Source organism: Taeniopygia guttata, chromosome 11 (genome assembly GCF_048771995.1).
Source record: "Taeniopygia guttata chromosome 11, bTaeGut7.mat, whole genome shotgun sequence".
Classification (NCBI taxonomy): domain Eukaryota; kingdom Metazoa; phylum Chordata; class Aves; order Passeriformes; family Estrildidae; genus Taeniopygia; species Taeniopygia guttata.
In genome coordinates, this window is record NC_133036.1 from 6,947,539 (window position 1) to 6,968,800 (window position 21,262).

The 21,262-nt window shown below is 42.9% G+C and overlaps 1 long non-coding RNA gene across 2 annotated transcripts; it reads right to left on the reverse strand.

Moving 5' to 3' along the window:
* Positions 1 to 9,084: 9,084 nt before the first annotated feature.
* Positions 9,085 to 20,903, reverse strand: LOC115496857 (uncharacterized). 2 transcript variants are annotated; one of them, XR_012057769.1, is made up of 5 exons: positions 20,054 to 20,903; positions 14,490 to 14,539; positions 14,182 to 14,236; positions 13,420 to 13,811; positions 9,085 to 10,924 (listed from the first exon to the last, which is right to left on the reverse strand). It is a non-coding gene; the product is annotated as an uncharacterized lncRNA (long non-coding RNA). The 2 variants fall into 2 exon arrangements; XR_012057768.1 differs by having other exon boundaries at positions 14,490 to 20,903.
* Between the last annotated feature and the right edge of the window lie 359 nt (positions 20,904 to 21,262).

Here is a 21,262-nt window from a genome sequence, read left to right on the forward strand (position 1 = left end):
TGATTAGCACAGACAAGTGGGTCACTGGGAGTTCAGCTGAGCTTTGTTCGCTGGGAGGCACTGAAAGGCTCAGCCCGGCAGGAGCACACGGGCTGATACCACTGTCCACCGCAAACATCCACTCAACAAACCCGCTTTGGGCAATCAGCTTGCCTCCCATAACGGTTCAATCATAAAAATATTGCAAAATGAATCACGGTACTGACTGGCTTTAAAAAGTGTTATAAGGTCATTAATGGTTTGGATTAAACAGCTCCAGTTTGTCCCCCATAATCAGGAACGCTGGGATATGATGAAGAAACATCTTTTTCTTTCCCAAATATTATAATAAGCTGCAATCACGTTGTTCCACAGCTTAGCCACAGCCATTCAGTATCAGATCAGGAGGTACCAAAGCTGCTGATAGAAGGTTTGCATAAAGCATAAATACAGATCAGTCCTTCCTGAGCACAGGCACACAGGAGGCACACACAAACCACAGCTGGGCTCAGCCAGGTCTTCATTAGGGCCAGCTGACACCTCCTGCATTTGTAGACCTTCTCCTCCTCTTCCAAGTCAAAGCCTGTATTGCTATCAGTGAGTCAAAGCTACCTGCTGTGAAAACTGTGAATCCTAATTCAGCATTTTTATTCTGTCTGCCACCTCCTAGATATCAAGGGAAATAAAAAGACAGTAGTTTTCTACCTCTTAAACAAGAATAAACTTGTACCTGACACAATTTCATTTTTCCACATCACCCATTGCAGTCAGTTTCTGTTTGGCTGAAGAACCCAGAGGATCTCAGCAGCTCCTCACCAGCTATGATTGAAATCTTCTCTGTGGGGAATGCTGGAATGGAAGTGGTCTCACCTCAGGAGAGCACGGGCAGGCAGTGCCCAGGAATGGCATTTTTGCTATCTGGAAGAAAGCAGGTTTGAACCTCTTCTTCTTACCAAAACCATACACATCCATAAAGTCAGTGCCACACCACTACCTGCCCTCAAAATAATGCCAATATGGGCAAAGGAAAACATGGCTGTAATCATTACAGAATGATTAAAGGGCTCTTTACTCCAGAAAAAAATAGCAGGACTGGAAGAGAAGGGCTTCTCATCATGACTTCATGAACAACTAAGTTATAGAATAACCTTTATTAGCAGAGACAATGCTCCAGAGGTGGTAAAAAGCATCAGGAGAATGCAGAGCAGGGAAAGAAGTTACATCAGCAAAACTGTAGCTGCAGGAAGAAGGTTTTGCAGCTTTATAAAACCCCCCTGATTTTTTTTCCAGTTGGAAATCGTTAAGGAAACTAACCAAACATCTCACGTCTTTCAAAAAACCCACCTTTATCTACTGCATGTGGAATGAGGAAAAAGCTGACCAAGATGGCAACTTCAGCATGAACCACCTTGTGCCTATGAATAGCATCAACCAAGCTGAGATGAAGAGGTATTATAAACTATTGTTGCTCAAGCAGAATGTTTATGCTCTTAATTGCAAAACATCTGTATCTCGTCCATAAAATGAGCAAACATTTTGAAGACACCCAGGGAAGAAATGAACTCATAAAACTTGAAGATTAAGAAACAAGAAGCTATTTAATGGCAGCCTTTCAGGTTGGAGAGTGTCTGGACCATGATATTTTCCCTCAATCCCACATTTTTTAAGATCACATAGCCCAGGAATAGGAATATAGTCTGCAGGAGACAAGCAAGGGAAAACTTGGTCATTTAACTGATCCCTACACCTTACCCCCGTTACTAACATCTTCAATTCTTCAATCCTCATGTGTTTGCAGATTCCCAAGCAGATTACCCTAATTCTTACAACAGAGCTGTAAGGAAACTTTGAATCCACATAGACCACGGAGCCCTCCATGATTTTCATTATATACTTTTGGGTGAGATAAAACTGTTCTTGGTATTTCACCAAAGGTCTTCTAGAAACAACCCATTTTGGCATTACTTTATTTTCATGTTTTAGCCCAGTGAGTCTCTTTTTACCCCTCTGGAGGCTGGCACTGGAGCACACTGAGCTCCTGGTGAGAAAGCAGAGGCCAAGGAAATGAAGCAGACGATGCACTAACGGTGGGCTCACTGCTGCACACAGGAAAGCAAGCAGCTCTTTCAAAGCTTCTTAAGAGGATTTGGATGGCTCTTTTCCCTTAATTCCAGAAAGCAGAAGTGTTTCGGGGTGGTTATGCAATGACCCCAAAGCCGACATAAGGGAAGGAAGAAACAGCACAAGGGCAGCCACAAAGGGGAGTCTCTCCCAGACCTGAGAGATTCTGGCTTCCTACTGACCCAGGATCAATACTGGGATTTTGGCTTTTGATTACTTACAGCATTAAACAGCTTGATGCATTCTACTGGAAAATACAGCAAACACTGGGCAAGGATGATAATACATGCATGAAGCAAAAGGCAGAGTTTGCATCATTCCTCAGCCTGTTAACTCACATTTGCCTCGTGGATTTCATTGCCTGCTGTTGTTAAAATAATCCCAAAATTACAACTGAGCAGATCTACTAAGAAATTCAGGCAGAATATCAGCTTACACTGCGAGAGGCTCCTGTGCAAATAGAAAATGCTGGCTTCTTGGATACTGGAAATTCCTATCTCCAACCCCGTCCTGACTGTCATGTGTTTCCAGCCCATCAGGGCTAATAGGCTCTACAAAACCCAAGGACTGATTATACTCAGAGCACAACACAGCACTGACTATTATGTAGCAACTTAGCTGGTATATAATTACTTTTGAGGAAAATGCATTGCAGAACAACATCACTTCTCAAAGATTTAAGTTATTAAGGAAGATTAAGGAATTTCACTCTGGAAAAGAGACTTCACTGTGACCTAATTGAAGTTTTTAACATTCTCAAGGGAACTAATAAAAATTGGTTCATGCAAATTCTCCATACTTTCAAAGAATATGAACACAAGAGAACATTATTTAAGAAAAGAAATAGAAAATTGAGATAAAAAAAGAATTTAGAACAAAAAAAAAAAAAAAAGAAGAAAAGGGAGGAAAATTAATAAAAGGGAAAAAAACTACAGTAACAACAAAAACAAAACCCCAAATCCAACAAAAAAAGAAACATAACCCAAAGCAGAATTATTTAAATTAGAAGGAAGTATTCTACCAGGTCATTTGAGCTGTTCCCTCCTCCCCATGAATCACAGAAGGATTGATTTCCTTATCCTTAAAAATCCCTAATACATGGATGTCTAGGTGAGCCAGTGATGACTATTCCACAACCTCTCTTGGCAGCCTGTACTTTCAGAAGAATAAACATATTGAATAAACTATTTCAAAAAGGCCATTGTGGGCATGGAGAATCAATGAAAAAAGGGAAAACTTGTTAATAGAGAGTGGGGGATGAAAGATAGGGAATAAAAATAAGCTCATTAGTTGAGTAAGAGACAAAAGTGGCAGAAAGAGGCAGAATCTTGTGGTATATTCCCTTATTCTTGAAGTACTGTTTTCACTCACTATTTAAAGAAGCTGCACAGAACACCTACACATTTGTCCAAGCACGAAGCAATTTCAGGAATGATCACATGAGAAGTACAGCCAGTGTGCTGTCAGCCTCCAACAAAGCAAAATGAACAAAAGAAATGCCTGGCTGTACAAGCAGGAACAACTTTCTTACTAACTGAAACCAACACAACTGTAAAAGACAGTTTCAGGTAGATTCATAATGAATTCCCATTTGGGGAAGCATGCAGAGGAATAAGCCACATTAACCAAGTGCTCACACTTGAAAGCTGGATTTTCAAGGACACGAGGTATAAATACATGAAGCCCCTCACCCTGCAAGCAGGCACATATTTAACTTCACACATAAGAGCAGCCCTGGTCAGCTCATGGCTGTTAATAACCCCAACAAATTTGCCAGACTAAGTCCCCAGACAGTGCATGGCTCCTCCCTCTTTGGCTATTACACACCAGTGAATCTTGCCAGCGTCTTTGCTGCAAGATTGTCAGCAGAAAACCAAGTGTTTTCCCCAAAACTATCACCTAAATACATCCTGCCAAAGCACATTTATTGTGCAGGAGAATTAAATGGGTGCTGTTACCATCCCGTGCTCCTGGGGAGAACATGGGCAAAGGCAGCAGAGACCCAGTGCCCGTGAATCATAAACAGACTGTCTCATCAGGAGAAAAACTCATCCTATTTTGTCATGGCTTTTCCAATACAAATCATGCAGGAGATGCTCCTGCAGAACAGCAGGAACACTTCAGAGGTTGCAGAGCAGGGCTGTTGGAGCCTCCCCAGCTGCTCACACACATCGCAAGTGGCACTGTATACTCCACCTGATCTCTGGGTGTAATTCAGATTATTCACATAAACTTTGACACTGGGGTGTCACCAGCTGATGCACTTTCACCAAAATGCCTGGAGACAATTTGTTTTCTAGAATGGGGTCAAAACTCACAGCTCCTCCTCACTTCCCTTTCCTCAAAGTGCCGTGGTGGGTTATTATTAGATGTACGTGCATCTCCAGGGAGGAAAGAGAAGGATGTGGCTTGATTGCTTTTGTTTGGATGGATTGAGTAACTGCTCATAGCTATATTTGACATTTGGATTCTTTCCCTTCATGCATTTTGGGGGTTTGGATTTCCAGTAGGGTCAGAGCACTTCTGACAGACATTTAATAGAGATTGAAAAAAACCACAGTAAATATGAAAGTGGAAAAAAACCTTCACTGCCTACAAAGTCCTAAACAAGCATGCTGTGATTAAAGAGGGACAGATGTAACTACCACACATTTAATTCTTTTTTTTGTTTTTCTAGATCCTTTGCTGATATTTATATGCAAAGTCTGCAGTACGTGTTCACTCACTTGTATTCCTGAAACTCTGGATCACTTTAATTCTTACTGTCACTCTCTCTTCCTAACAAGAATGTTTATTTTTCATTAGCCTGACTTCTACATCTTTACTGTTTATTCAGGTTCTCATTCATAGTGTTTGGTCATATTCTCTTTATGGACTGTCCATGAAAGGCATTTAAGTGACCTGCAAGCTGTAATTATAACTGTTTAAGCATCTTTTGTCACTTTTAGCATATTATTTGTTCACACAGGATTGTACCTGCTTTATTTTTAAATGTAGCAAAATTTTCTTGGAAAAAACCTGAAAAACTCTGATTTAGGAACTCTTTTGTTAAGTTTAGCCAGTATTTTCTCAGGCTTTAGCTGTTGTGCAGCCCTTGCTGAGTTTATTTTATGTCCATGGAATGGATGCAGACCAACTCTTTTGTTTCTGACAGGTAAAACTATACTTCCCTAGGCATTGAGAGCACTCAGTCTCATGCAGTTTCATATTTTTCCTAACTCCTTTGTTTTTTGGATGTGAACTCTTGTTCTACCTTGAAAAATATTTTGCACTGTACTTGGACTGGTTACTAAAATCCAAATGACCTCATTTCAGTTTAGAACGCATTGTGGGAAAAAGATGACAATTAAGACATAAAAATTTTGGTTTGTGCATTTATGTTTTCTTTTTCTCCTAAGGAATATTGAAGTGAAATTGAATGTAACTTGACTTGAGGTTTGTTTAAGCTCAACAGTCATTGGGTTATTGCAGTTACTTTCAGAGAATTTTTATCTTAAAAATCTTTGGCATTAAACCAGAAGGCATTCTAGCTTTCTTCTCTTTCGTCTCTAAGCTTATGACTTGCTTGTGCAATTGTTGCATGAAAGCAGTTCTACATTTTTTTCTCTTATAGGAAAACAGATGGAGAAGAATTTATCTGCAGTTGGGATTTGCTGCTTATAATTTATTTCACAGGATCAAGCAAAAGATAACTGTGAGCTCACACTAGTCAAGCTTCCAGGACGCCATCACTTCCAAATTATATATATTTTTGAGATTACAGTTATGGAGACACACGGGTAGAAAGCCATTGAGGCATTTTTCAGATTTCTGTGAGTTCTTTATGCTTCTCTGCAGCTATACAGCACATTCCTAGTGCTCTCTCTTGACTGGGTGGCTCCCATTAATACAAATACATTTCATATTCTGTTTCCCAGCTTTCTGAAGGTCTTGGTACAGAAAAAATAGTCTACACACCTATAGGAGCTGCTCCACTCTCCACAGCCTGCACAAAGTCGTGTCACTCCACCATATGCTCAGATTCTACAAACAGGATGGAAATCATTCTGACATGAGCTTATTACAGACCCCCCATTCCTCAGTGGAAATTTTTCTGGTATGTCCTATTGTTTTAGCATTACATTTTATTATTTTTTCATTAATACAGTAGGAAAATCACATTGCTTCCAGGACACGTTGATGCTAGTCAGGACGCTCTGGAGGCTAACAATGAGTCAGGACTCTGGACTGAGACCAAGCTTTTCTTCCATTGAGCTCTGCTCTTTTTTCTCCCTCCTTAAGGAACTGGCTTTTATTGGCCTCTTTAGCTTTGGATTAACTTACATCATACATTTCATAGTATATATATTCCAGTAAGAGAATACGCACAGCGCCATGCAAATTAACCTCCTAATCAAATTAAAAGGTTGAATGACTTATACAGAGCAGCTTGGAGAAGAGCTCCACACGTCAACACGATGGTTCACGTCACAAGCCTCAGGAGACACCACCTCCAGTGCACCCAGGGAGTGATACAACCAAACCACCTTGAGTCCAAATGCTGAAAGAGGTGTGACAGAAAGCTGTGCAGAGAGCACTCCTTCCTTCCCTGTGGGCTCTGGCACATCAGGTGAAGCACCAAGTTTTGGGGAACATGTAGGATGTCTAAAGGGAGAGGAGGAAAGGAAATAAAAGTGGTTTTCTGCCAATGGCACAAAGGCTCTTTTTATTTTCCTAAGCACCTATAAAACCTCCCTGGGAAAGGTGTAGGGGTGTAGCCACAACCAGGCACTGGGCTGCTGGGAGCAGCAGCTGCTGGTGAGCATTGCCTGGAATTCTGGATCCTGAGCATCCGTGTGCTCCTCTGCTCTCATGCTGGGAAAGCCTCCTAAAGCCTCCTACACAAACAGGGTCTGCATTGTGGCCAAGGTGGAGATGAAATAGTGCCAGCATATGCTTTATGGCAGGTAAAAGCCTCCCAACACCACTTCAGTGCCAACAGTGCTGTGATAATTCCTCTCTCCTCCACACCTTCAATTGTTTCACTTCTCAGCAACATATTTTAGCTCTATGGCTCCATTAGCTTTTTCTTTCCCTTTTTTTTCCCTTCTGCTTCTAAGCACAGGGTCATTGACTGCCTTAATCAAATCTCATATCATAATGAAAAGTAAAAGGCATAATGTAGCATTTAACAGACCAATGATCCCTTGTGCTGACTGGCATATGATATTTCCAAAAGAATGAATCTTCAGTGAGACCTGAATGGCTCAGCTCAGGAAGAATGAGAGGCCAAATTGTATTTCTAATCACAAACCTTTGCCCCATGGGGTCTGAGTTCTCACTTTAAGGACCACATCAGAAGATTTATGAAGCTTGCTGCTTTGTTCCCATTTTTAGGAACCACTCCAAGTCACACTGAATTCAATGGGAGTCCTTTCATTGACACGATCAGGCTTTGGAGCAGGTCCATAGGGAATGGCACTTTACTATGATAAAAAGAGAACTGCTCTGAAACTATCTGCATTTCCACTGATGTTCATGTAGAGTGGAAAGTGTCTCTTTCTGGATGAGTGATCATCCTGCACAGTCTGTAGAAACACTAAGCAGATGCAGCACACACCCAGTTCTTCATCCCAGTTCCTCAAAGTGAGGCAGTACAACACCACAGACACAGCTTTAAGAGCACTTTAAGATAAACTGAAGTTCTCAGCTTCTCAGCTAGAACCTTGCAATGCTGAACTCAAAGGGACCGAAGTGAAGACAGCTTTCACTTGGTCAAAATATCATTCTTTACAAAAATAACACTGAAAAATTAATTACAAATTACTGCCATGTTTTCCCTGGCTTTTTATAATTTTTGTGACCCAAATAAAGGTGATAAAAACAATTGTGTTAGTGTGTGTCAGTTTTCTAGTCATGAAAATCAGACCTGTGTAATGCTGTAAACACCTGCATCCCAGAGCCTCAGAAACACCTCAGATGTGATATCTGAGATATGTGTTTTTGTTGTGGTATCTTAAAACTACCCCTTCAAAGTGAGCTCTTTGTCATAATTACCAACACCTTCATTCAATAAATGACAAAAAGTCACTTGTTTCTTACTGAGTTTTTTAGCAATGGAAGTGCAACTAACATTGCTTCAGCTGGGCAGTAGCTCCTCTCAGAACCTCAAACACTGAAGAGCTCATCCTCTTCGCCAGAGGAATCCTGGACAACCAAACCACTTCAGTTATAGCCTGGAAATATTTTGTGTCCTTAAAAGAGGAACCTGAAATTGGCCAGAAATGAAGCCAGTTGAATTCCTGGTGCTTTTACCAATGTAATAAAGAACAGAAGATCTTCACTGCCAGAGCATTGTGTTACAGCAGCAGCAGCAGCAGCAGCAGCTGGGTTTGTCTCCTTCTCCAGTGAACAGCAAGTGATTCCATCTTCTCATTTCAGTGGGGTTTACAAGTCCAGGACACTCTGTTTCTTCACTACACTGATAAAAAAGGATGTCATTAAAAAGAATGTAACTGATACACACGGAGGAGAAGAAACGAGGCTGTCCATGGGAACACTGTGTTATCTCGTTCACTCCCACTGTAGCACACAATCAGTATTTATTTACTTGCAAGGGGAAGGTGTGCCATCCCAAATACCCTCCCTCTGATGGATGCAGGCCGCTGCTGGATCATGCTGTTTAGCTCTCTCTTTGGGGCTGTTTGTCTTTGGTTTTCAACTGTCTTATCATGATATATGTGTGCTGTGCATACCATGGCATGTCAGGCTGGATCAGACTACCACTTGTCACACAGAGCAACAAATTAAGGCAGAGTGAGTGAGCTGCAGATACATATCACTGGCATTGGGCAGTTCATAAAACTTAGTTTGGTGGAAAATATTTTGGTGTGTAGCAAGCATCCTTTGGATCATGTTTCCTTTTCTCTTGGCTGGTTGGAATTCTTTTTCATGTGTACAGTTTGAAACTTAAAAGGTAATTATACTATTTAGAGGTACATGTTTAAATTTATGTCTTTGTTGCTCCTGCTGTTCCCTGAGCAGATTAATTGTTAAAGTAGTCGTTGCAAAATTATTTCAACTCATTTTTGTTTTATTGCTTATTTTGCATTATTATGAGGAGCTATTATAAGAGGATGGGAAAACTCTTGGCAACTAGGAGAAGTTATCTGTGTATTTATTTAAAGGAAGTTATGCTCATAAGAGGGAAAAGAACATTTTAAACTAATATAAGAACCACTGAAAAATGTAGCCCTGATCTCAGTTTCAAATCCACCCAGGCATTTCTTTCAGCTTACACACTTCCCCAATTTGGGTCATAAGCACTGAAAGCTCCAAAAGAAAATAATTCCCCTTTCAGCCCCCATCCTTCCCTCTTAAGCCAGATGTGTTGTACGGAGCTCTGCAAACCTGGAGGATAAGAAGGGTCCTGAGCTCAGAGCAGCAAAGAGCCAGCCAGGATTCTGGGGCTCCTTGCTGGGCTCTGCCCATCACCTGGTTTGACTTCCCGAAGTTTGTTTGGGCATCGATTCAGGGAGACTCAAAGCCACGTGGCTGACTCCCAGCACAGGTAGTTTCACAGGAGTCAAGGGAAAACAATAGAGCTGTGAAACTGCTCCAGCAGGAGCTGCACGGACGTGTTCCCTTCGGGCTGGTGGCTGAACAGCAAACTGCAAAAATGATTCAGGTGAGGTTCAACCTGAAACACACAAAGTGTCAGCAGAACAGACATAAAAGCCCCCCCAAAGTTTCATTTTGGGTCAGCCCAGATTGCATTGCCTGATCTAGAATGGAAGTTTTCATATTGTTTTTAACCCAAAATTTAAACCAAAAAATATTCTAGCTGAGCAAACCCTTCATTTCAAAACTTCAAAATGAAACTTTGAGCAGCGACAATTCACTCTTTTACTGAGAAGTCTAACATTCAATTGACCAGATTATTTTCAAAACAGCAATGAAGTAAAATGGTTAATTTTGAAAACTAAGTGGTATAAGAAAGGTGAAAATTATATAGTTTATTTTGAAAATACTGAAATGAAACATTTAAACTTCCCCGAGAAAAGTATTTCCCCTGATTTTCTTTCTGACAAAACTCTGCATTACATTCAACCAGAATTTGTGAATAGTTTTCCACTTCAAATTGCACTTTTGGCAAATGCTGTCTATCCTGGAAAGGTTCCACCAGCTCTGTTGAAACTGGCACATGCTCACATACTTTGCTGGATAAGAGATTTCATCCTGTAAAATGGGGATAAGAATAAAACTTCCCCACTGATGAAGAAAAATCTATAGGTTGAGCTGTTAATGCCAGTAAGATATACATGTCTAAGGCAGACACCAACGTTTTTGGCTTCCTGGGGTATAACATTTCACAGAGAAAGGAATCCTTTTCTTTGTCTTAATGGGAACTAGATTAGGACTTCAGAACCTTAACTAGCTAGATGAACAGAAAGCTAAAAGACAACACAAGCCTAAGTCCTTTAAAATTATGCTCTAGAAGGCCTGTAATTTGCAGTATTACAGTGGAGCTGTTCAGCTTGGTTTGAAGTGATAAACGGGCAGGGGCATCCCGCAGAGCTGTGGCAGTGAGGCACAGAGCGGGGGACCCCATCCCTGTCCCACAGAAAACCACCAGGATAACGCTCCTGGCTGCTGGAATGCTGCCCCCATGCAGGTGCCACCTCACTGTCTCACTTGTCCTCCTCTCCTTCTGGCCAGGAAGGAATTTTCCTCTGGAAGCCAGCGATCAGAAGGTTTTGTGTGGAGTTTTCCTGGTTCATTGTATGTGACATGCTTTGCTGCAGCCTCGTAGCCGATGGCGGTGGGCAGGGGAGATGAGGCTTCACTGAAATGTGGAGCAAACACACACAAAAAGAAAACGGATCAAACATTAAAATGACAGCTTGCTGAGGTGGCTTGTTGTCGCAGTGGCTTTAGCATGATCGTAAAGTGATGTGCAGTACTTGACATAGCTTGCTCCCCACGGGGAAATAAAATTGATGCTTAGTTTGCCCCCCCAGGCCGGGATTTGCTAAATGCACAAAATTGCCCACCTGGGTCACAACAGGTGTGCCAACAAAATTGAGAGTGTGGGAAGAGGGGTGTCTGTGCAGAGGGCTGGAATCAAACACCTGATTAAACTCTGTCAGATGCATTCAGAGGTTTGATCAATGAGCCATCCTCTGCAGCTCAAGCCCACTGTTAATTTTAAAGGGCTCTTGCACCCCATGCAATGTGACAGCAGAGGTGCAGAAAACAATGTCAGAGTTGGTAGAAGAAAACTCAGAGCCAGAGGAAGCATTAGGGTTTTGGGCAAAATTCTGGCATCAGTAAAATCAATGGCAGTGCTCCCACTCCCTTCTGCAGTGCTGGGATTTCACCCTTTGCCTATAGAAAACCAGCGGATATGCAATCATAGCAATATCCATTACACTGGGATGTGTTTTGCAAAAGTGTTGGGTTTAAATTCTGAAAATAATTTCGACCGAGTTTTTGTTTGGCTCTCCAGGGTCAATTAACATAATTCCAGAACTTCTGGATGAAGTTTTGTACAGATCATTTTCTCTAATGCATGCATCTGTCATGAAATACTCACATCTTCTAGTTTCACTTAACTCCCTTTGAAGTTACCTGTATGCCTAAAGTTAAGCCTCTTTTTTAAATCTTTACAGAATCAGGGACATGGTTTTTGTAATTCTTCATTCAGCTGCTGTGGTAAGAGTAATAAAAAAGGGCTGTGATGTATGTAGAATTACATGCTGTGCTCTTCCTCTGAGCTGCTGCATTTCTATAGCTGTACAGAAAAAATCCTGTCTGCAGGGAATCTTGTTGCGGTTAAAAATCTATATTTTCGTTTTCTCCATTTGTTCTACAAAACTGAACTAACAGGCAAAACAAACATACATGCTAACATGCATAGAAACATTCAGAAACAGCAATCATACTGGGGAGAAACCTGGAAAAAAAATGCACTTGTTTTAAAATGCTTTTTTTTAAAGTCTAAAAAGGAAAAATACTAAGTGCTAATTACCACAGGGTGTGCAACTATAAGAGGGGATTTTTCATGGGCTTTGAGTAGGAATACAAGAAATGCTGTGTTGTTTAATTCACAAATAGCAAGAAATACTAAATTTGCATTCCTATTGGTTCCAAGAAGATTATTTTCTAATCTACAGAAATAATGTAATTATAATAAAACCTGCTTGCATAACATATTCTATTTAAAAGGGAAAAGATAACTTATCCTATCAGCTGCCAAATATTGAAGTCATCTCTGTTTCTAGCATTCCCTCGAAGCTCCAGGATTTCAGCTGGGAAAGCTCTTGGAGCAGTGCAGGTGTGGACATGAGCACCCAGCCCAGCCTCCCCACGGGAGAGAGACCATACCCACTGTCTGCAGCTGCAACTGGAGTGAGGAAGGGGAAAAAATGGTTTAAATGCCAACTTCCCAGTCCCTCATCTAGTATGGACAACAGGGGAAATTAATCCTCTATGTTTTAAAACTTCCAGCGAGCATTTCTCAGCTTTTCCCACGATTTATGTGTGTCCCTGGTGTGTTGAGGACTTCATGCTCAGCCACAGGGAGGTGTGACATGGCACTGAACACAGTCCCTGTGCAAAAGTGCACCTTTTGCCTTTTTTTGTAGTTAGGCAGCAAGGAAGCCCAGAATTCCCAGTTTTTCACCCAAAAGCAAGGCTTTGTGCACATGCTGTGCCAGGGAGGGGTGCCAGCCCTGTCCAGCAGCAGCATGGAGTGGACCAGCCAGGACTGTCACCTCCTGCCATGCTTTTACCAAACCTCTCACCTTCTGCCCCTTAAATCGATGCTTTTGAGTACCAGCTTGGCATGGTCTCATCCTGTGCCTTGCAAAAGTGGTGAGGGCTCCTGTAAATCCATAATGGGAGCTCTGCTTGACTAGCTGGGGTTATCCTACAGTAGCAGTTTCAACGTAAAATCTTTTCCATCACTGCTCCCCTTTTTTGAGTCTGTGTTTTTGAAATCCAGCACTTTATTCTTTTGCTCCAGAAATACATAAAATAGCTTAGCCAAGAGAACCCTTTCCAGCTGGGAGGTGAAGGAGTTAATAATGCCCTTTCAAGCAAAACCACAAACAACTGGGGGGAAAGAGAGTGGGGAAAAAAAAAAAAAAGAAAAGAAAAGAAAAAAAAGAGTTTTTAACTGAGAAATGGAAAGGATCCAAGTTCTAACCGAGAGTAAAAGCACAGAGAGAGTATGAAACACACAAATCATCCTGGGGTTTGGAGTTGATAAAGTTATTAAAAAATAAAAAAGGAGAAGGGTGGGGGGGAGAGAAAAATCCCTTTGTTTCTGCCCTATACCTTGAGGCTGTGGGAGCGGAGGGAGGCCGTGCAGAACGAGTCCGACCGGAGCCCAGCGCTGAGCCCCATCCATCCCAGCCGGGCACGGGCTGGCGCTCCCCAGCTCCCCTCTGCTCAGCTCCTGGCGAGAGCCGGGAGGGCTTGCTTACATAAACTACACACTTTTTTGTCTCTTTTTTTTTATTATTATTTTTTTTTTTAATTTTAATTATTATTATTAGCAAGTGGGAGAAAAGAAGCTTCTAATAGCGGGATGCGGCCGGGGCGCGGGTGGGCGTGAGGGCCCTGGCCGCCATTGGGCCTTGGGCTTAGCAACAGCGCGGGAAGGGCCAACCCCAGCGCTTGCACGGCCGGGCCACCTGCCAAGGATGGGTGCCAAACGCTGCGCTCCTCTGCCAAGAAAACAAACAAGGGCACTTTTAAAAACCCACAGTTAAACAGCGTGGGGTTTTCTTTCTCCCCCCTCCCTTTCTGTTCTCTCCTCCGCAAACTCTCCTTGCGCAGAGTTAATGATCCCTTTCCCTTTGTCGCAGAAGTTCAAGCTAGGGGGAATTGTTGCTTGTGGAGGTTTCAGGAGTTGTTTCCCCTCTCCTGGATGTGGCAGGCTCCCGTCTCTGCAGGCTGCAGCAGGCGCTGGAGTCAGTCCTCTCTCTTCAGATGCTGCAGGTTCCCTCCTTCCTTCCCTCCCTCCCGGCAGGAATCTCTGCCGCCTGCGCTAGCACTGAAGCCTGCTTGCCACTGCCACGCGTTTATGGGACTTACATAATTTACTGCCTATGTCACTCTCTCGTCTGCTACCTCTTCATTCATTTCAAGCCTGTTAAAGAAGTGGAATAAGAAGCACAGAGATTTAAATAGGCAAAAAGTGGCTTGTAGCCACAAACAATTTTTTTTTTTTTTTCTGTAGAGGAAAAAGAAAGAATTTGGGAATTCTGGTCTCATTCTATTAAAGATATATTTTTACATTATATTTTTAGTGCAGTCTTTCTTACATATTAGTCTTTGTGATTGCTGAATTTGAGGTAGCGCCAAAATTTTGCTGAGAAGAAATATGAACTATGTTTTTTTACCAGCTGAGAAACATGCAGGTCCTTACTGTATCCCAAAATCTCTTCTTTCCCTGTGAAGGAGTAAAGCAGAGAAGTCAAAACCCATTTCCAAGAAACACCAACTCTCTTCAGGTCCCCGTGGCTTAGCGCCTGCCCAGAGAGAGTGCTCGCCTTGGATCCTGATGTGAAGCACTAAATGAAGAAAATGGGACTGACTTTTCTGTTGCTGTGGTTGTTGTTGCTATAAGACACTCCGTAGGAGGTGAAGCCAAACATACCTCTGGGGAAATATTAAACACTTCACAGAGAAAGGCCTAAAGAGGCAAATATTGCAGCCCTTTTCTCACGCCAGTCATCCCATTAACTTCAGAGACACTGCTCCTCTGAGTGAGGCTGGTGGGGTCAGGCCTTCATACACAGTAGCACCTCCAAAGGTTAAAGGATGTCATTTGCAGTCATGATCTTGTTTCACTTCCTACCTCTACCTCTGATTTACTGAGAAACCTCAAATAAATCACTTAACCTCTCTAAGAAGGAGTTTACTTAAGTGCAAGAACATTCTGGGCCTCCAACAATATTTGTGAAGTTCTTTCAGGTCCTTGGAGGAAAGATGTACTTGCAAATTATCAGGGTAGCTGCTTACATGGAAATAAATCTCAGTTTCTGTGTCTAAGCATATGTCCCAGCTGCATCCCAATCTCATGTCTCATAACTGTTGTTATAAACCATAATCTACTGGGATTTAATAGGGAAAATATGCAGGAGAGCAGCTTGAAAGGGCATCTCACTCAGGTGCAAGCAGGTCCTTGGTTCCAGAAAGCTGGGCTTTGGACCTCATGTATGGCACATTTCATCCCCAAAAACTTGAATCTGATGTATTGAGGAGTGTGTTTCTGCAGCTGCATTCTTAAACTGAACTGCAGTTCACTGATGTGGTACCCATGCTCCATGCACTATTTGCTTTCTCAAATTGCTCAAACATCTGTTATTGCAAAAAAAAAAAAAAAAAAAAAATGCTTGGGGAAGGTTTTTTTCTGAATAGCAAAGAAACACGATGATGGGAACTTGTGTGGTTGCAACTGCGCTCCCTGTCCTAGGCAGAACTAGGAAATATATGAACAACAACAGGAACCATACAAAAAAATAGATTTTGGGTAAAGGTTCAGTGCTGGGAGAAAAGGGAAGGGGCTTCCTTTTTATCTGTTCTGGTTCTGCTTATCTTTTACTAGAGGCTGTTTTTAGTGATGAGGAAGTAGAAGAAGAAATCCATTTGTTTTTCTGATGACACAGCAAAATACACAACCTAATAACTCAGAATAACATCCCTTCTGCCCTAAAGAAATAATCTCACAAAATTAAACCAAGACTTTATCCAGAGATTGCACAATTCAACAGTAAATTTCCATTCAACTGAAAAGACTTCGAATAAAGCCTTCATGTGGGAATCCAGCAAATTGAAGCAACTTCATAAACACTTGGTAATAATTCAGGACTAGGGTCTCAATTATTTTTCATTCATTACTTAGGTGAGCAAAGAGCTGCACATTTTGATGGGAATTTGGGACTACAAACCAGGACAAAATACTGTGGCACCAAGGGACCAACCTGTAAGCCTTGAGCCAAGAGAATGCACACTGAAGCACCATTTATCACCATTTATCACCATGCTTTCCCCGAGAACGGCTTCCCCTCCTGTGCTGCTGGCTCCAGCATGTCCAAAATAACTTCACCACCCTGTACAGCACCTTTTACAGCTACCTGAAATTGTATTTTATTTAAAGGGTACATAGTTTGTGTCAGTAATTCCCACAGACCCATAATTGTTTTTATAACACCTGGTTATAGCAGGTAGTATAATTTGCCAAGAAGTTGATATGAATGTATTCCATAACATGCTTTATATGGTCCATTATTAGAGGACATTACTGCATCTGTAATTATGCTTGCAAATGCATTTTATTGAGTTCTTCATAAAAGTATGCAGGACTGAAACCAGCTCTTAGGCTGCAGAAGTATATGTACACTCTGCTTCCTTCCAAGTATTTTTTTTTTTTTTCTGTATAGGCAACACTACAAAGGGAAAGAACAAAATTTAACCTCGATTTCCTAGCAGACTCTAGCCCTTAATCCAAGAATCCTTGAACCTGGGGACAGTTCAGGCCTTCACTTGGAATCCTGACATTTTTATCAGCTTTGGCTTCTACACAGCAGAAGTGATTATGTGAGTTCTGGCTTCAGGCTGATCAAATCTTTCAGTGTCTCTTCTGCTGCTGACACCATTTTTGAGAGGACAAATTACATTTGGTACAGGCATACATTTACCTGCAGAATGCACACATCTCCTACAGCTGGTGGTAGAAATGGTAAATTTAGGCTGATTTCCCAACCTCCTTTTGGCACAGTATGAGCAAGAGAGATCCTGGGTTGATTGTCACATCCCAGATCAACTTTGAGTGACCAGCAGCCTTGGGAAAGGTGCTGCCTTCACTGCTCCTGGAGCCCATTTGGCTCAGTGCAAGCAGTGGAGCTTAGCTCCTTTCTACACATTTCCAAGAAAACCTCTCCTTTATGTTGTTAATTTGCAGGAGTCAGGCAGTTCAGACAGCAGCAGCCTGTTTTTACATATGGCCTTTACAAAAAAATGCCCTTTCAGTCTGGGTTGATTATTTCATCTGAAGCAGAAGTCCGTCACAAGGCCTTCCATACTCTGGGCAAATATACAGCCAAAATAATCTGCTGTGAGCCAGTTATCTCTTGTGTAGTTAAAAAATAACGAATATGTGAGTTTTGGTGCATTTTTTTCTCATGCATGGAAATGTGGTAAAAAGCCCAGACAAGGTAAATTAATGATAGTTCAAGCCTTTTTCCATTTATGGTGAACTTTCTCCTTCCTTCCCAGCCCCCCAAGGAACCACACTGTAAAACACTCTCTCAAAGAGGTTTTATCTCATTCTGCCTTGCCTCCATTTCTCCAGCTTCTCTAGTGAATATTTGTCTTTTCTACCTGCTGCCCAGTTAAATCAGCCTCAGAGGCAGTGACATATGCCAGATCACAGGGGCTGTCACTTTAATTCCCTGTGCTCATATTTTTCTCCTCTAGTGGGGTGCTGGGGGCAGATGTTTGGAGAAGGGACCCCTTTGCTGCCTGGCACACCGAAGTCCTCACGTTGGCTGCTAATTCTGGGAGGCGAATCCTGGCCCTGCTGACAGAGCCCAGCGTTGAACTGGCAGCTTCTCCCAAGTGCAGGTTCTAGATGTTGGAAATGAAACCTTGCACCCCACCTCAGAGTGCTGCAGGAGCAATTTCTCCCAGTTTCAACTCAACTATCTTGTTTAATTCCTGCCTGAAGGCACAGACAGCCCTCCACAAGCTGTGCATGTGAATGCTGGTCTGCTCCCATCCTCAGCCTCTAAAGAGCTGTTTTCCCACCTGGCAGAAGCTAGACTGGGACTCAAGGTGTTGTGGCCTCCACCCTTGCATTGCATGAACTCTGATGAGCTCCAAAGCACTCAGGGTCACTGCACTGCTGAACACCTTGCTCGGGGTGGGGACAAATGGCTGGGCAGGTGGCACATCCCTCCCAGGGCTCTGCAATGAGTGGTCCCTGCCCTGTGGCCACACCAAGCTGTGGATAAGCCAGCACAGAGCACCTTCTCTCCTCCTCCCAGGGAAAGGGAATCATGTCCCCTTCCCCTTTGGCACAGATCTGCTGCTCAAAGCCGTCTAAGGCAGGTTGTGAAGAGCCTGTGAGGTCATTACCCTAATGGCTTTCATGGGAATCTTGACGTTAAAACCCTCACTGGGTCAAAACTGCAGTCCCTACCTGGTTTCTTAGGGTTGTCAGTAATTTTCTACCAGTCTAACTAAAAGAACCTATTCTTCTGCCATCACCTTTTCTCAGCAGAAAAGTGAAACCCTAAGGTTTCTGATGATTTGCTAAAAACCTCCAGCTGCATAAACCTTCCATCTCTGGTACCATATGGAGCCCTAATCAAAGTCTTCTTCAGGGCGGTAGAAATTTAGGCCTTAACAAGATGAAAGCATGATAGGAAAAATTATCCATGATTTATTAATGGGCTATTTTGGGTTTTAAACTGATATTTATCAATAAAATATTGGAAGGAGAAAAAAATCAAATCAAATCAAAAATCAATTAATGCAGGCTCAATGGCAGAAGTAGCCAAATTGTAGCTCCTGCCTGGTGGTAAGGAGAAAAATAGGCCATGCCCTCTCTATCCTGATGTCCCCCTACACTCATATCAGAGGAGACCCTTACACACTTCTGTCCTGAAAAAGAAAACACTTTACTTTGGTGTTCTCTCAGGAAAGATACAGTTCCCAACACCACACCTTTCTTTTCAAGCTAGAACTTAACACCATCTCTAAACAGACAGTGATATAACACACATTTCTAAGTGCGAGCATCCAGGGAGTGATAAATTGAAGGTTTGGGTTTTAGTTACATTAATAATGCATATAGAAAAGCTATTTGAAAATAAGAAAGTGATACATTTTATGCTGTGCAGTTTGTGGGGCAGAAATGGAAAGAAGAAATTCAGTTTTACATTTCCTATGTAGCTCTGGGTCAAGGTGACTCTCAGCATAAGCTGGAACAACTCCAGTGGCAACCTCCTACACATCTACCTCATGTTGCTCCAGCTCCTCTCCCCAGCTTAGTCACTTCTCCAAGCATATTGTAGGGGAAGACCTGGGAGAGATAAGGCTCAGGATTGCCTGTCCCCTCCCTAGGATGGCCTGGGGCATGACATGGGGGCTCTTTCCACTCCTGTCATCCTGCCTCCTGATGCAAGTAAAGGATTTCAGTGGGAAAACTGTGCCTAAGGATGTAGCTGTAAATCGTGGAAGAAATGGCTGGAGCACAGCCTTCAATTTGTTATGACTCAAAAGAAAGCAAGCAAACTGTTTCTGCCGAACTTGGACAACCAAACAAACCTGACATAAAAGCACTCTGCAAACACTGGCATTGATGCATTAATTTGCTCCAGCTGTCCTGGTACGAGATGGAAGACCAGAGGCATTTGGATCCTGCAAGGATAGGGAATGCATATCCAACTCTTCTCCCCTGCTCTGCCTTATTGTATGAGTGCTTGGTCCACCCAGGGAATGAAGAATCCCAGCAAAAGGCAGCTGGGAATGCTGCATCTTTCGCAAGAAGGGCCACTCACACACAGGGTTGCTTTTACTGGGGGCTGTCAGGACAGAAAACTGCACTTGGGGATACTTTCCACCAGATGGAAAGGGGCATTGCTTAACAAAGCAAGGCTACAGGCTTCCCAGCATACCACTGCACTGGCAATTAAATAAGCCTCTGAGCCACATAGGATTGTGCTTTAAGAAATTAGTGTGATTCAGAATGATTTGGGTAGAGGAAAATATTCCCTTAAAGGATCCTGCCTGGGCTTCTCAGTGCGTGGAGGGTGGGAGAGCAGAGTTTCCCAGTCCTTGTGCAAAGGTGAACTCTGCCCAGAAAGAAGAAACTCGAGCCCACTGCAGCCACCTAAGGGCATTCCACCAGCCAAAATGGAAAATTAATTAAGAGAGTGAATCATTTTCTGAGACTTACTCAGTTTTGTACTGCTTTAGTGTTCGTCTCTTCTGTCAGTAGAGCAGCTCTTGATCCAACACAGTGTTTACAGTCACGTTTCCATAGAGCCCTGGTGTGCAGAGCCAGCTGGTGGGAATGACCTGCAAGACCTGTTTATAGATCTCCATTACAGAGCCTCTCATTTTCTTGGATGATTATTGTAGGTGTCAAATAAAGCTAGATTACCTGTTTTATGTCTTAGAATGATAAGCAAGCCAAAGCAAGTCATTTGGCTCATGCAGTTATACAGGTATACCTAGATATACATATACATACATTACTTCAAGCACTCAAGGCAATCTTACAGCCTTTCTTGTTGGGATTTCGAAACCTTTTCATTTCACCAAAATGTCCCTCTTGGTAAGGTGATGCTGGAATTTTGTCTTCTCTAGCTGGGCTGCAGAGCTCATCTGCAAGAGTTAACAGAGCAAGGCAAGGGCACAGCACAGTGGTTTCATGGGGACAAGAAGCTCCTGTCCCAGAAGACTGGTGTGGAAGGGGCACCTCAGTCACAGCACAGCTTGGCTCAGCAGTGGTGCCTGCAATGGCAACAAGGAGGTGAAGCATGTGCTGACAGAGCTGGGGGACGCTTATAAATGACTCCTGGCACTACAGTTGGCAGTGGCCAGTGTTACCAGTCCTACTATTGCATAACATCTGCACTTTACCACAATCACCAAAACAATCAAGAAGAAAAGCAAGCTAACGCTTGTTGGGGAATAAACTCAGCAGTCACTCTAATATCACACATTTTTCCAGCCTGCAGCTCCTCCTCCTTCTCTTTCTCTGTCTGGGACGAGTGGGCTCCTGGCTGGTACCCCGAGGCCCCACCTTCCCGGGCGTGGTGGGGAGCAGCCCTGCTTCCCCTGGGCAGAGATGTGCTCAGGCTTCGGGATGCGCTGACTCAGTGATGCAGGGCTGATTGCGAGCGGCAGTTTCAGCCAGCCCCAGCCAGTGTATCGGAGGCATTCACCAACACACAGACACAGCCACAAGCTTGTATAAATGGATTCCAGAGCCCGGGCAGCAGCGAGCTGGCTCGGGCTGGAGCCTCACACAGTGCAAATGAGGGTACGTGGGAGGCCTGCGCAACGATGGCCTTTGCGCTCCCACAGCTTGGGTCAGCTGAATTCTCGGTGGAGCCCCATTCCTCAGCATAATCAAGAGATGCTCAGAGACAGCTCTAAT